The following is a 16,540-nucleotide window of genomic DNA, read 5'->3' as shown; positions in this document are numbered from 1 at the left end:
TACTTAACAAATAATTAAAAACAAAATAAAATGATTAACTACACTAACTGCAATATGCAGTAAACATTTGTTTTTGGGTCTGGTAGTGGGGCCTGAACTCTGGGCCTGGGCACTGTCCCTCAGCTCTTCAGCTCAAGGCTAGCACTGTACCACTTGAGCCACAGTGCCACTTCCGGCTTTTTTCTTTTTGTTTATGTGGTGCTGAGGGCCTCAGGTATTCAAGGCAAGTGCTCTACCACTGAGTCACCTTCCCAGTCCCTTCAGTAAACAATTGTAAGTAAATATAAGTCACGTATTTAAAATGTATACAAATATTATTTTTTTGAGTGCTAGGGTTGAATTCAGGCCCTGGGAACAGGCCTGACTTTCTTGTCTTCCAACACAGTGAGCTTGCCCTTCTCCCATAGTGCTGTAGATTTACCCAGATCCTGAGTGCAAATCCCAGGCCTGCCAGAAAAAAATGGCATGAATTCCAAGCCAAGGAGCCTCATGATTTTTTAAATATTTGTAGGGTAAATGTGTATGTATGTATGTATGTATGTATGTATGTATGTATTTTTATTTTGCCACAGGCTTGAACCCAGGTCGTGGCAACTCTGGCTCAGCTTCTATCGCTCTAGCTTGGGGTGTAGCCACTGGATCCACAACCAAACCTGGGTTCCTAGGCCCCAAAGGTTAACAGGAAAAAAGTAAATAAATCAATACAGAATAAAACCGTTCAACTTGCAGATGGCTGAGGGTTTTACATTTGTTTTCTTTGCAAGGTGACCATCCTGGATCTGAATCTGAATGACACAGCTGAAAAATGTTCTTAAGGTGGCTTGCTGAAAGCTGGCGGGCTACCAGGGAAGCCATAGGCCAACATGGCAACATAGGCCCTGAGTTCAAAGCCCAGTTCTGAGCCCTACCAATGGCAAGACATTCTAAGAGTCTCGTTCATATTCATAGGAATACCAATGGAAGGTTTTGAATGTCAAGGTTGAATTAGTACTTCCTGAATGATACTACTATAAAATTAGAGTGATTTTAGGTGGCCGATGGATTTTAATTAATATTTTTGACACATTAAAAGAATACAATTAATTACATGGACACAATAATTTCAAGACAGTGGTTGATTTAATTAATAATTCATTAAGGATGAAAACAATAATATTAATTACATGGAGTCATAATGAATACTCACGAATTGGTAGAAATTTAGCATATATAACTGAATAATGTATAAACATCTCTGGCACTATAAAGATCTATATTTATTTGTGTACTACCATTTGCATGTCAATCTGTTCTTATTTTGTGAACCCCTGGGGCTCGATCTCAGATGCTGGGATCTGCTTGTCAGTTCCATACGCTCCAGGCTGACGTGCTGACACTCACCGACTTATGAGTTGGACCTTGTAGGCTGTAAGTTCAGATGCCAGCCCTCACAAAAATGGAATCGTGGATTAAGAAGCCCATAGGGACACATGATTTCCTTTTGTGTGAAAGGCCTGGGTGTCAGGTGTGAAGTTTCATACACAGGCAAATCTATGCCTTATGTAATAAATGTAATAAATATTCCATGCGTAAATGCAGTCAATAAAATAAATGGTAGATAAATAAATAATACAAAAAATAAAATGAATACACTAAACGCAATATGGAGTCAACATATGAGGCTTGATCTCAGGGCCTGGGAACTGCCTGGCAGATGAATTGGCTAGAGGCTGCTGTGCTGACAGTCACCCATTCGTGAATTGAACCTTGTAGGCCCAGAGTTTAGATCCCAGAACTGCCCAAAAGGTAATCATGGAGTGAGAAGCTGAGCGTGACACATGTTTTCTTTTTCTTTGAAAGTGCTCAGTGTCAGGTAGGATGTATAATTCATATGCAAATCTATATGCTATGTAAGAGGATGTCATAAATGTAATAAATGAACTAGGTGGAAAAATTATCACTACAGTAAATGATAAACAAATTGAATTAGTAGTGAATAATTGTAGGATAAAATTAAATATAATAACTATAGGACTGCATTAAGGTTAATATTTTATTAAGGACTAACAGAACAAAAATTGCATGGGGACATAAGTAAATACATAATAATTGGTAGTAACACATGATGCATACATAATTTAATTATATGTAGACATCTGTCTCATTCTATAAAATATGTAGTTATATGTATGGATCTATATGCATATATGATAATACTAAATACAATAAACAATAAATGAATCAAATAAATATAAAATACAAAATCAATAGTAATCATAATATGTAATAAACATACATATGTAAGTATATATCATATATTACACATGTATAGAAATAGTTTTTCCACTGCAGGGCCTTCATTCGGGCACTGGGAACTCTAGCCTTAATTTCTTTTCCTGAAGGACAGTGAGATTCACCTTCACCCATGGTGCAAAAGAGTTAACTGGACAGTGAGATCAAATCCCAGCAATGGCAGAAATACTGGCCCCAGTTCCAAGACTGAGACTTAATTTTTTTAATCAAAGCAGTTATGTTTATTCAGTTTCATACTGAACATTAAACAAAAATGTAGTAGAGAATTTTGTACAGCTATTCAGAGATCCTTCCTTTACCCCTAAAGTGCTTCTCTGAGAACTACATTGTTTCTTTTTATTGTACATTTTTATTGTTAAAATGTTGTACAGAGGGGTTACAGTTACATGAGCAAGGTAATGAGTACATTTCCTATTGAGCATTGTTGCCTCCTCCTTTGTTTCCCCCCTACCATACCTTCTCTCCCATCTCCACAACTACTCCCCCTGCCCAGGTCAGTGACTTATTTTTTAATATTTGGCTTGGCACAGGGTTGGAATTCAAGCTGCACCTTCCCACACATTGCTACAGATTTACCAAGACCCTGAGTTCAAGTCCCAGGCTAGGAAAGAAAACTGGCAGAAATTCCAAACAAGTGAGTTTTATTTTTTTAATTTAATTAAGTAATTAATTAATTTTTATTTGTTCTTTTTTTTTTTGGCCAACCATGGGGCTTGAACTCAGGTTGTGACAACTCTGCCTTAGCTTTGATCACCCTAGGCTGGGGTGCAGCATCTGGACCCATATTAGATCGGGGGATCCTAGCCCCAGAGGGCTTGCAGGAAGAAAAAATAGCTGGAAAGCACAAAAAGTGGTGAGCTGCAGAGGGCTGGAGGGTTTTACGATTTTTTTTCTTTGCAAGGTGACTATCCTGGGTCTTAATTACATGGTTGCGAAGTGGAGCTGACCTGCCATTGCCGAAAACTGGCGGGCTATCAGGGAAACCATAGGCCAACCTGTCAACATAGGCTCCCAGTTCAAACCCGGTCCTGACCCCTACCAATGGCAGGAGATAGCAAGAGACTTGTTCCTATGCATACGAATACCAATTGAAAGAGTAATTCATGCAACAGTTGAGTCTAAAATTGGATGCAATAATCCTAGGATGCTGATTGATATTAATAGTTTATTGAACATGAAAAGAATAATATTCCTTTAATAATAATTCCTTTAATACCTAATAGTTGGTAGGAACGTAGTAGGTGTCATTCAGTCATAGAAGGCTCTGGCACTCTTTATCAATGTTTATTTTTTCAATACCATCGTCTGCCTATCTATTTATTGCTGTTTTGGCCAAACCTGGGGCTCATACTCAGCTCCTATTAACCACCTGACAACTACATTGGCCAGAGGATGCCAGGCTCAGACTCACCCATTCATGAATTCGGCCTGCTAGGCCCTGTGTTCAGATCCTAGCAATACCAGGCATGATGGAGAACACATCTACAAATCTAGATGCTATGTGATAGGATTTAAACAATATAATAAATGGTATAGGTGTTATTAGAAAATAAAATAAATGGTAAATAAATGAATAAAACAAGAAATAAAACACGTTATGGACTGAACATCTGTATGGAAGGAGAAATCCTTTCTTTAAAATGTATATAATGAGTACATTTTCCAGGACTGAGGCTTGAATTCAGCCCCCCTAGGAGGAGGGAATTGCAGGAGATGCTGAGATTCTTGTTTCTGGACTTAAGAAGTGTCATGGGTGCAATTGATATCATCCTTGAATGAGTAGTTTGTGCATGATGGGAGTAGGAAATGATAGGTAAGACTCATGGGGTATCAGTTATATGTAATGAAGAGTTGATGAAGCATGACAATAATCATCACAGTCATGAAATGGAGGCATCAGGAAAGATCCAAAAATTGGTAGTCACACGGTAGATTGGATTCCATCACAGGTTGCCTTCTCTCCTACTCTATACAAATATGTACTTATTTGCATACTACCTTCAGTTTATGAATGGATGACTATTGTGCTCCTCCTTCCCCCTCCCCGGGGACTCGTTCTCAGGTCCTAGGAATGGCCTAGCTCCTTGGAGGTTCACAGGGTGCTGTGCTCATATGGACCCATTTGCCAACTGGGCTTGCTAGGCACCGAGTTCAGATCCCAGCCTGCCAAAAGATTCATACTGATGTCAGAAGCCAATCGTTGCACCTGTTTTCCTTTCCTGTTTAAGTCCTGGGTCTCAGCTAAGATGGAGAATGCATGGGCCACCCTGTGGCCATGGGAATAGGGTGTCATCCACATCAGCCGAGTTATAACTGTCATCATATACTCAAGAAAATACACAATATATCCATGAATAGCATACAAAATATCGAATAACTACTCTAAATGCATGATGCAGTCTAAACACAGATGTGAATATACATCCCATGTTTCAATGATGAATTGAGGACTCTTGTGGCCTCCCTAAGGCTCGATCTCAGTTCCTGGGAACAGCCCAGCTCCTTAGTGGTTCACAATCTGGTGTGCTCACGTGGACTTATTGGGCAGTTGGGCCTCCTAGGCCCCTAGTGTGAATCCAAGCACTGCCAAAAATTCACCCTGATGTGAGAAGTGAGTTATTGCACCTGTTTTCCTGTGCTGTGCAAGTTCTGGGTTTCAACTAGAATGGAGAATGTATAAGCAACTCAATACTTATGGGACTAGGTTGTCATCCAGGTGGCCACAGTTTTATCTGTCGTCTGATGCTCAAGAAAATACACAATACATCAATTATTAAGAGACAAAGTAAAGAGAATGACTACACCAAATGCAAGATGCTGTCCACTCCTGTATGGAAATATAGATTCTTGGTTTAATTAGGAATTTATGACTATATTGTCCCCCACCAGGGCTGGATCTCAGGTCCAGGGAATGGCCTAGCTCCTTAGTGGCTCACAGGCTGGTGTGCTCACCATGACTCTTTCACCAATTGGGTCTGCTAGGCCTTGAGTTCAAATCCTAGCACAGCCAAAAGTTTCATCCTTATGTGAGAATCCAATCGATCTACCTGGTTTCCTCTCCTGTGAAAGTCCTGGGTCTCAGAGAGGATGGAGAATGCTATATAGGCAACTCTATAGCCATAGAAATAGGTTGTCCAGGTCAGCATGTTATATCTGTCACCATACTCAATAATATACACAATATATCCATAAATAAATAAATAAAAAAAAAACTACACTGAATGCAAGATGCATACGACACCTGTAGGTAAAGAGAGATCTTATGTTTAGAAAAGATGGGCTTATTATTTTGTCCAGTGCTGGGGCTTCAAATTAGGCCCTGGCCTGGGACTGACATTCTAGTCTTTAAGGATGGTGAGATTCCCCTTCCCCCACTGTGCCACAGAGCTACCCAGACTTGTGTTAAAATCCCAGCACTGACAAAAGATGCATCCTTATGTCAGAAGGCAATCGTTGCACATGTTTTCCTCTCCTGTGAAAATCCGGGGTCTCAACAAGGATGGAGAATTCATAGGCAACCCTATAACCATAGTAACAGGTTGTTATCCATGTCAGCACAGTTATACCTGTCACCATACTCAGTAAAATTCACAATACCTCCATGAATTAGTCACAAAATAAGAAGTGCACCGAATGCAAGATGCTGTCCACACATGTATGTAAATATAGATCCTATGTTTATATAATGAATTTATGACTATCATGGGGCATCCTGAGCATCAATGTCAGATCCTGGGAATGGCCTAGCTCCTTACTTGCTCACAGGCTGGTTTGTTCACCTTGACCTATTCACCAATTGGTCCTGATAGGCCCTGAGACAGATCCCAGGACTACCAACAAGTGGATCATGAAATAAGAAAGTGAGTGTGAAAATTATTTTCCTTTTCTGAGAGTCCTGGGTGTTAGGCAGGATGGAGAACATGCCTACAAATCTAGATGTTATGTGATAGTATATCATCAATGTAATAAACGGAGTGGGTGTCATCATAGTAAATAAAATTAATGGTAAATAAAAGAATAAAAATTACAAGGAACAACCACACCAAACATGTATGGACTGAACATCTATAGGTAAGTATAAATCCTATCTTTACAATGTATATAAATAGTATGTTTTCCAGGGCAGGGGCTTGAATTCGGGCCTAATGAACAGGCCTGACTTTCTTATCTTCAATATGGTAAGATTCCCCTTCATCCACAGTGCTGCAGATGTACCCAGACTCTGAGTTCAAATCCAAAACCAGGCAGAATAAATAGCGCGAATTTCAAGCCAGGGAGCTAATTTATATTTTATTTTTCATTTTATTTTATTTTATGCTCAGCATGGCACTTGAACTCAGGTCATAGCAACTCTGCCTCAGCTTTGTTCACTCAAGGCTGGGATGGAGCCACTGGGCCCACAGCTGCTCCTGGAATCCTAAACCCCCAGGCCTTGCAGGGAAAAAATGCACAGAAAAATGCTGTGAGATAGCTTTTTATGTTTTCTTCCTTTGCACGGTGACCCTCCTGGGTCTGAATGACACTGTTGCAAAGGGTACTTCACTTTGCATTGCTGAAGGCTGTCAGAATACCGAGGAAGGATAAGACCACGTGGCAATGTAGGCCCTGATTTCGAATCCCTGTCCTGACACAACCAATAGCAGGAGATACTAAGAGACTTGTTCCCATCCATAGGAATAACAATGGAATGTTATCAATGTCACGATTGAATGAGTTGATTGTAAATAATGCTTCTATAAAATTAGACAGCATAATTTCAGGAGGCTGATTGATTGTATTTAATATTATGAAGCACTAAAAGAATACTATTACTTACAGCAACACAATAATTTCAAGACACTGATTGATTTCATTAATAGTTTAAGGATGAAAACAATAACAATAATTACATGGAGGCATAATAAATACCCAAGAATTGGTACAAATGTAGTCTATATAAGTGAATAATGGACAGACATCTCTGGCATGCTATAGAGATATGTATTTATTGGTATACTGCCATCTGTGTGTCAATCTGTTCTTATTTTGTCAAACCCTGGGGCTCGATCTCAGGTCCTAGGAACTGACTGTCAGCTAAATTTGCCCCAGGATGGCGTGTTGACACTCACCCATTCATGAATTTGTCCTTGTAGGCCATAAGTTCAGATGCCAGCACTCCCAAACAATGAATTGTGGAGTAAGAAGCTGATGGTGACAAGTTTTCCTTTACTGTGAATCTTCTGGGTGTCAGGTATGAAGTGGAATACATATGCAGACCTATGTCCTATGTAATCAATGTAAAATTGTTCTATGTGTCATGATAGTCAATAAAATAAATGGTCAATACATGATTAAAACAAAAAATAAAATGAATAACTCCATGGAATGCAATATGGAGTCAACATATGTATATAAATATAAATCATATATGTAAATTGTACATGAGTAGGATGTTTTCTAGTGGTGGGTATCAATTTCAGGCCTAAGGAATAGACTGAAATTTCTTGACTTCAAGGAGGAAATCTTTCGCTTCCCACACAGTGCAACAGAGTTACCCAGTCCATGAGTTCCAATCCCAGTCTTCGCAGAAAAAATGGTACCTTTATAGTATGTGAGGTCCAATTCTTAGGTATTTCATTATGCCTCCATTTAATGAATGTGATAGTTTAAATGCTTAATAAAGTATTAATTAAAATCAATCAGTGTCCTATAATATAATTGTGTATAATTTTATCATTCAACAACTGCTCATTCATTCATGACATTAATCTCATTCCATTGGTAATCATATGGATAGGAATGAATTTCTTAGGATCTCCTGCCATTTGGAGGTAGCAGGACCAGTATTCGAACTGTGGGCTCCAGCTCCCACCGCTTAAACCAGAGGATAGGGAACTCACCGTTCTGTCCAAGAACATCAGCAAGACCAATGATGAGGCAGGCACTAGTGGCTCTCAGCAATCCTCCTTGTTAATTACAAGGCTGTGATGGGAGGATCAAAGTCATCCTAAGTAGGAAAGTCCTTGAGACACCTGTCCAACTTCAGTGCCAACTAAGCCAGAAGTAGAGCCGTGTAGCTCTTGTGGTAGAAGGCTAGCCTTGAGCAAAAGCAGCTCATGGACTGTGCCCAGATCCTGAGTTCAAGGTTTGGGACTGGCAACAAATAGACATACACAAGAATCTGTGCAGCCATCTGGCTAAAGCAGGTCACCCTCTTGTCCCTAAATGAATTGGACATAGTTCAATGGGAAAGTGGCTGGGGGAGTTGCTGTCCTCTTAACTCTGCCCATACTGCCTGCGTCACAGGATTCTGGCCACACCCCCATTATTTAATGTTTCTTTCTGACCAATGGAATACAAGAAAGGTGGCCACGCCCACATTCCATGCTGCCCTGTACCCCCCGGCATTCCCTTGGTTTGTTGTCACCACTACCAGCAGTTGAAGAAGGTTTAGGTGGCTGAGTAGTTAGCAAGAGATTTGAAGCTACTTTGGAGTAGGAAATTGATGTGCCCTCCTGCTTCCCAACCCCCTCCCCTGCTTCTTCCAAGGCACTGCATTTCAAACGTCAGGTGGTATCAAGCTGCTTGCAGGCTTGCAGCCGTGACCTGGTCCTGGCCCCTGGTCCTCTGCTCTGGACCTGAGTGTCTGCAACGCCCCCTCCATTGCTGCTCATGCCACAAAGAGCATCCGCCAACAACTTCTACCAGCAGCACAGGTGAGTGACCGCCAAGTGGGCTTGCACCCTGCGACACCTGTACCTGGCACTCCCCAGTTCCCAGACTTGCAGTTCCCTCACACCCCACAGTCCAGCCAGGGCTCTGCCACTAATGTGCCCCAAGGATAGGGGGTGGGTGTCAACCCGGGGAACCCACCCCCATCCCAGCGGCCATTGTCCCAGGACAAGGGCAGATGCAGTGATGGATGAAGAGGGGGCACCACATTGTCCCTGGCAGGGAGCAATGGGAGCCACAGAGCCATGCATCTGCACCCTTTCTCTCCCTAGTGGGAACTTGGTGGCTTTAATCAAAGGTGGGGAACAGCACCTCCACACCTGCTTTCTCTGGTCTTTTCCTTTTTTCTGGGCATGGGGGTTTTTGGATGCAGAAGATAGCCCCCCCCCCCCAGCTGTGTGAGCCTTTGTCTTCTGTGCTTGGTCATCCTTTCACCTGAAAAGGGTCCCAGTAAAGCCCAGAGAGAGGTGAAGGGCGCTGGGGGTCAAAGCAGAAGGTGAAAATCTGGGAGGAATACCCCCAACCCCCCTAACCCCCCCCCCCCCCACACATACACCCGGCCTGTTCCCCTACGCCTCAGCTGTAAAAAGTTCTCACAGGGTCATCACCTTTCCAAGCTCTGCCAGCATGTGCTGGTGTTCTTGGTCCATTTGGTCTCCTCGTCCTCCCCAAGAATCCACCAATTAGCCCTGAAACATGTAGGCTAGAAGTAAGGAGTATGTCGATGTATGTAGCCTTAGGACTCCATCCATTTCCCCAACACTGCCCCCACCCCTGGCCAGACATCCCTCTGAGGTCACCATGACCCTCTGCTAGTTTCCTTTCCCAGGTTCTGAGGAGACACTTGTCTCAGGACTCCTTCACCCAGCATCCTGGCCTAGGTTTTGGTGAATGTGGAGTCAAGGCTGGTTGTTCCCAAGGGGAAGGATCTGGCCCTGGAGAAAGGGAGAGGCGGGGTGGTGCTGCATTATTTGAGTGGTGCTCCCCTTGGGTGGGAGCCCTTGGTTCTCTCAAGGGAACCTCAATGCTCCACCTTGTACATTGTCCCAGATGAGGAACAACAGAGGCACTGATCTGAGTCGTGTGTGTGTGTGTGTGTGTGTGTGTGTGTGTGTGTGTGTGTGTGTGTGTGTGCATTAGAGAGAGAGAGAGAGAGGGAGGGAGAGAGAGAGAGGGAAAGAGAGAGAGATCATCTTTCTACTTGTACATCCTGACAGTGCTCAGGTGAGTGATCATTTGGCAAATTTCAGGTGCTGCATGGATGAGTCTTCTGTCACCAGTCTGGATTTGTGTGGGTGTAGAAGTGGGTTGCAACAAAGATGGTCGGACCCTTTGGTAACTCTTCCTGCTATCTTTGTGGTGGGTGCATGGGCTTCACGGCTGAGGTCTAGGGGCCTGGAAGGGTAAGGTGCTTGAAGGGAACTCATCACACTTAAGTTACAAGACCAAGGGATTTGTGTGCCCTGGAGCTGTCTACTCCCTTGGGCCTGGTTGGTGGCAGGGGGAGCTTGGGAGGACCTGGGGGTGGGTCCGACAGGAGGTAGTTTCCCAGGGGGACAGAGTGCGTGGCCAGCACTTAGTAAGGATGTGCACCCTGAGAGTATGGAGTGCACCAGCATAGGTCAGACTCCAGGTCTTCTCATCATGATGTCTGATGGATGAGGCCAACCTTATTTTAAATCTTGACCTGTGATCTTCAGATCTCAGACTTCTGAGTAGCTAGGATTATAGGCATGAGCCTCTGGCACCGGGCCTCGGATTCTGTTTGGTATATTAAGGTTTGAACTCAAGGCTTTAGGCTGGCCAGTCAGGTCTTCCACCATGTGAGCCAAGCCTTTCTGTCTTGGGCATTTCCAAGATAGAGACTAAATATATGGTCAGGCTGGGCTGGATCATGATCTTCCTATCTGTGACAGGCATGCTCAACCAGGCCTGGTCCACGGTAGTTGGGATAGTAGACATGTAGCACCATGTTCAGTCATCGGTTTAGATGGATTACCTCAAACTCTTAGTTCATGGCAGCCAATTCTTGACCACAGGCTAAGCCCTGGCTTAGGCTTCAACTATTGGACCTCAGTCTCCTCTTGGGACAGTTGTGAGGAAGCAAGGGATTTATACAGAGGGATCTCTATCACAGGGCACAGAGGGAGCAGCCATCAGATACGGTTCTTGGCAATCCTGTGAGCAAATGAAAGGAAGATACCTGGAAAAGGCTCAGGTGTGGCTTGATATTAATCGTGGAACAGGTGAGGGATTATGAAACAAAACATGGATCTCTATCATCCTTACCTTATCCCCATGAGGAAGGGGATCCTTCACTGTGTTCAGTTTTGCAGCTGGGGATACTGAGGCAAGGAGAAACCAGTTGACATACTCATTGCCTCCAGTTCACCGGAAGTTCGGCCTGACTTCTCTGCCATGCTCCCTAGGACAATGGGTGCTATTCAGTCCACTTCTTGTGGTGAGAAGTCCAATTCTTGTCAGTCGTGGGGCTTGAACTCTGGTCCAAGGCGCTGTCCCTGAGTTCCTCATCTCAAGGTTAGCACTCTACTACTTAAGCCACAGCACCGCTTCTAGTTTTTTGGTGCTTCTTTGGAGATAAGAGTCTCACAGACATTCCTGTCCGGGCTGGCTGTGAACCATGATCCTCATAACTCAGCCTCCTGTGTAGTTAGGATTAGAGGTCTGAACCATGGGCACCCAGCTTAAGTGTAATTCTGGCTTTCTTTCTCTCTCTCTCTCAGGAACTGTTTTATGCATGCTGGAAGAGGTGGCCCAGCATCCCCACGTGGCTGGAACCCAAGGTGGCCCTCTCATTCTGGAAGTAGGCTGTGCGTTAGGAGCTGTTTTGCTCAGCCTGTTGAACCAGCTCCATGAAGTAAGCTCCTCTGTGTCCTGGCTAGACCATGACGGTTATTCATTGTCCATCCAGCCTTACTAGACTTAGTGTTGTTTTGTATGTTTTTTTCTAGCACCTGGCCAAAATTATGATATATAGTTATGGAATGAAAATGTAATGCCATCTTAAGAAAGTCATTTAGGGCTCTGAGACTGTGACTTCATGGTGTGGTGATTGCCTAGCATGCATGAACCCCTGCGTTCAATTCCTCACAGAAAAACACTGAAAGTGGTGCTGTGCCCCAAGTGATAGAGTGGTAGCCTTGAGGGAAAAAAAAGCTCAGGAATAATTCCCTAGCCCTGAGTTTAAGCCCCCTGTACTGTCAAAAACAAAACAAATCAGTAAATGCAAAATAAAGAACACATACTATACTTGCAATATATAATTGCTCCTTCAATACTGATACCTGACAATAGTCCCTAATTCATGCATTTTGCCTATATTAGGATACTGTGTTGAAAAAAATGTTTTGTTCATTAGATCACTGCAGTTAATGCCAAGAATGTACTTAGATGTCAAGTGAAGATGAATTCTGGAAATTCAAAGATTCCAAGCTTTTGAGTGGTCACTGATAATCACAGAGAAGGCTAGTCTAAGTGAGATTTGGAAATCTTTTTGGTCAGTCATGGCACCAAAATGGCAGAGGCTAATTAACAGTGTGATAGAAGAGAAGGAATAACTCCAGATGGAAGGAATAAATGATAGTAACTAACATATACCAGAAAATGTTCTAGGGAAATACTTTTGGTTATTGAAGAACTAGTTGTCAACTAGGCTCGTTCCTCATTGCCTTTGACATTGTAAATCTCTTAGGCTAGTTTTTAATCTCAGTGTGATAAATGTATCTCCTTCTATGCTGTTCTTTCATACCTGATCTCCTTTGCTTTCTAAAAATCTCAGTCTTTCTGTATTACTCTATGAATATTGCCTAATACTAAATAACACCTACACAGATGGCAGAGGATAATAATGTAAGAGTCCCATAGCTCATGAGTCACTAATATAACAACATGGAAAAATGAGGACCTATTTATTCCTACCCCAATTTTTCTTAAAAGCTGCAATGTCATCATTTGGTTCAAATTTCCATTCTCTGTCTACATAGTATCATTAAGTACACATAAATGCAAATATGAGCCAGGTGCTGGTAGCTCAAGCCTATAATCCTAGCTGCTCAGAAGGATGAGACCAGAGGATTGTAGTTCAAAGCAAGCCTTATCAGGAAAGTCCATGAGACCCTTATCCTCAATTAATCACAGGAAACCCGGGAGTGGTGCTTTAGCTAAATTGGTAGAGTGCTCAACTTCAGATGAAGAGGTGACAGCGCACAGGATCAGAGTGAAAGCACCATGACCAACAAAAAAAGTGCAAATATGACTTTCAGTTTCCCCAAAAGGAATGACAAGGTCAATAGTAATCTTTCCAACCATAAAAAATAATTCCAAAATGATTCAGTGCACCTACTTTTGCTGAATTAAGTTATGGCTTCTTTGCTGGGCATATTCTCTTCTTTTAAAAATTGTCTAATATTAGCTTTATAAGAAACTTCATCTAATATTTCTTTTTTCAAAAGCGAAGCCATATTGTTGATATCACTTGGCTTTCGTACTATTTAAGTTCAAAGCCAACCCTGGCAGGAAAGTCTGTCAAAATCTTATCTGTAAATAAACACTAAAAAAGCCTAAAGTGGAGTTTTGGCTCAAGCAGTAGAGTACTAGCTTTGAGGATAGGTGGGCAAGAAAGACAAATGTTCAGGGACAGGGTCCAGCCTCTGGGTTCAAGCCCCAGAACCAGGACAAACTAAACAAACAAGCAAACAAAAACAACCCCCATATATTTCTTTAGGACTCTCCTGAAAGGAGTACTGGTCTGAAAAGAGGCTGTTTGTGCTGATCATACTCACAGGATCCTGCTTTTTTGGAATCCTTATTGCTATGGAGAACTTAGGATCAGACTAAAGGAATTGATAACTGTCTCCTGCAAAAAGAGAATCATCTCAGGGGTGAAATATTCATCCATAAGACACTTTAAAACCTCCATGTCTTTGTTTCTTTGCAGTAGAACAATTTTAAACCAATGTTATTAAGGGCCGGTAATGTGGCTCAGTGGTAGAGTGCTTGCTTTGCATGCTTGAGTCCCTGATTTCTCAGTAACACATAAACAGAAAATGTCAGAAATGGTGCTGTGGTTCAAGTGGTAGAGCACTGTCCTTGAGCTGAAGAGCTGAAGAAGAGCGCCCAGGCCCAGAGTTTAGGCCCCACATTTGGCAAAAATAAAATACAAACTAACTAAAAAACAACAACATTTATTCCTTTTATTCTATGCTGGCCTTCACATGGCACATTATTATCCTTTGTAATACTCTCAACTAGAAGTTTACAGACAAGTTTATATGAATAAAAAACACACTGGAAAAAGTAAGGGACAGAGTTTCATTCAAGCCTTGGGATTCTTTTCTTGTACAGTGAAAAGGAAAGCACAATTTAATTTGAACTTTATCATTCCTCTATGTTCAATTCTTCTCCTGGGATCAGTTTCCACAATGTCCAGTAACAATCGTTGGTGCTTCTTGAGGTCTAATGAATGTTTTCTGGCTTCATTGAAATAACACAAGAACGCTTTTGGACATAAGGTAACAGGTGTTTCAGAAACAACTTAGTAAAGATAAAATATAAAATTTATATTGCTTATAAATACGTTATCCATGAGTACATTTAGTTCAAACTTCATAATTGCTCTGCAAATTAAGCCAAATTTTAAATGGGAAGAAGGTCCTCAGATCATTATTTTTGTGAGTGTATGTGCTGTGCATTATTTCCCTCCTGCACATGAGTTAACAGTAAGCGAAACATTTGCAATAATAGGAGAAAGAGAAGTTCTGTGTTTAAGTATAAGGGTTCAATACAATATAGAAGACTACAAGTAAGACAACATCGAAACAATAAGGCCAAGTCCAGTATGTAGATTTATGGGAGTGTTCCTAAGTGGAACATGAAGTATGAGGCCTTTCCCTTTCTAAATCACGCTTGCTAATCGCACAAATTTTTAAAAAGTAGAATGGAAGAATAATTCTGGTTCCAATGCAAGTCAAATATAAGGGCACGGACTTAACTGGAATAAAAAGTCCATCTTGAGAGAGCAGGGATTATACTAGCAATGAACTAGTGGCTAAGATCACATTTCTTTTTCTTTACTTGCATTTTGTTGTTGTTGTTGGTCTTGGCACTTGAACTCTGGGCCTGGGCGCTATCCCTCTGCTATTCAGCTCAAGGCTGCAGCTCTACCACTTGAGCCACAGTGCCACTTCCAGTTTTCTTGTAGTTATTTAGAGAAAAGAGTCTCTGGGACTTTCCTACCTGGTTTGGATTTTAACCCCAATTCCCAGATCTCTCCACCACCCGACTTAAGATCACATTTCTAACAGTGTGCACTCAGCATATGCAATGTGTATGTTCATCTAACTTTACATGAATTTTTGACTTAAAAATCTGGGCTAGAGCTTAGACTTTTCACTCACAAAAATGTTTGTAGTTTAAAAGTTGATACTTCTGCAGAAATAAAACCTAAGAATGTAAAGGAGTCTGGGAAGTTCAGTTTGCATGCATCCTGGGCAGAACAGTCTTTGCCACACTACCAGCCAAAACCTGGATTGGAAGAATGTATAAGGTGATGGAATACCAGTCATGAGCAAGATTGATGAATAAGAGCTTTAGGCTTTTGCATACATACATACAAACATACACATACACAAAGAGGCACTTATATGAGCACACACAAATACACAAATGAAACAACTCTTATAATACATAGAATTTTTTTTAAAAAGCAATAGAAAATATGTCCTGAGTAAGAATTAAGAGATAAATTTTAATATTAGAAAGTACTCAAGTGAACTTTTTTCAAAAATGTTTGAGACTATTACATAGGTAGGGACGAGACATAGTAAGAGAGTCAAGTAACTATTATTAAAGGGATCAAATGAATCAGAGATCCCAGCAGGTGCATATGAAAATGATCATATCCTGTGTCAAATGTTAGAAGATCTTTGAAAATAGTACATAAACACTCTGAGCAGTCAGTCTAGTGGATAATATCATTGGAGAAATTCAGAATTGCTAGTCTATGTCTAGATTAAATAAACCAACAAACCATGGCAGGGCAATATGATACAAGCCTGGAATTCTAGCACTCAGACTAAGGCAGGAGATTAGAGAGTGGAATGAAATAGTGATACCTTCCCTGGACCAAGTAGTATAATTTTGTCTAATTAAACAAACCAAACAACAAGAAAGGAATACACAGTTGCAAGTTTGGGCTAATTTTGTCATTATGTTTTGAGAAGTCGTTTCCTATTGAAATGCAACTCGTATATAATCTTCAGTTGTGTTTTAAGTGCTCTCTTCATTACAGAACATTCCTAGATTCAAAATGGCTCATGATTCCCACCCAAAATTTAAAAAAAAGTAAGTAAGCATCATTCTGTTGGATTCCAAAGAAATGAGGAAGGATTACAAAATCTTAAGCCTAGAGAAATAGCAAAGTTCAGGACTAATGCAGGACTTTGTAGATCTTGCTAAATTAAAATTTAGAGTTAACATAAATATTTTAATTTTGTATGTAATTTCATATTTCATAGGA

This window comes from Dipodomys spectabilis, unplaced genomic scaffold (assembly GCF_019054845.1).
Source record: "Dipodomys spectabilis isolate Male_0828 unplaced genomic scaffold, ASM1905484v1 ptg000505l, whole genome shotgun sequence".
Taxonomy (NCBI): domain Eukaryota; kingdom Metazoa; phylum Chordata; class Mammalia; order Rodentia; family Heteromyidae; genus Dipodomys; species Dipodomys spectabilis.
The sequence above is the reverse complement of the archived record's forward strand: the minus strand, read 5'-3'. Positions refer to the sequence as shown.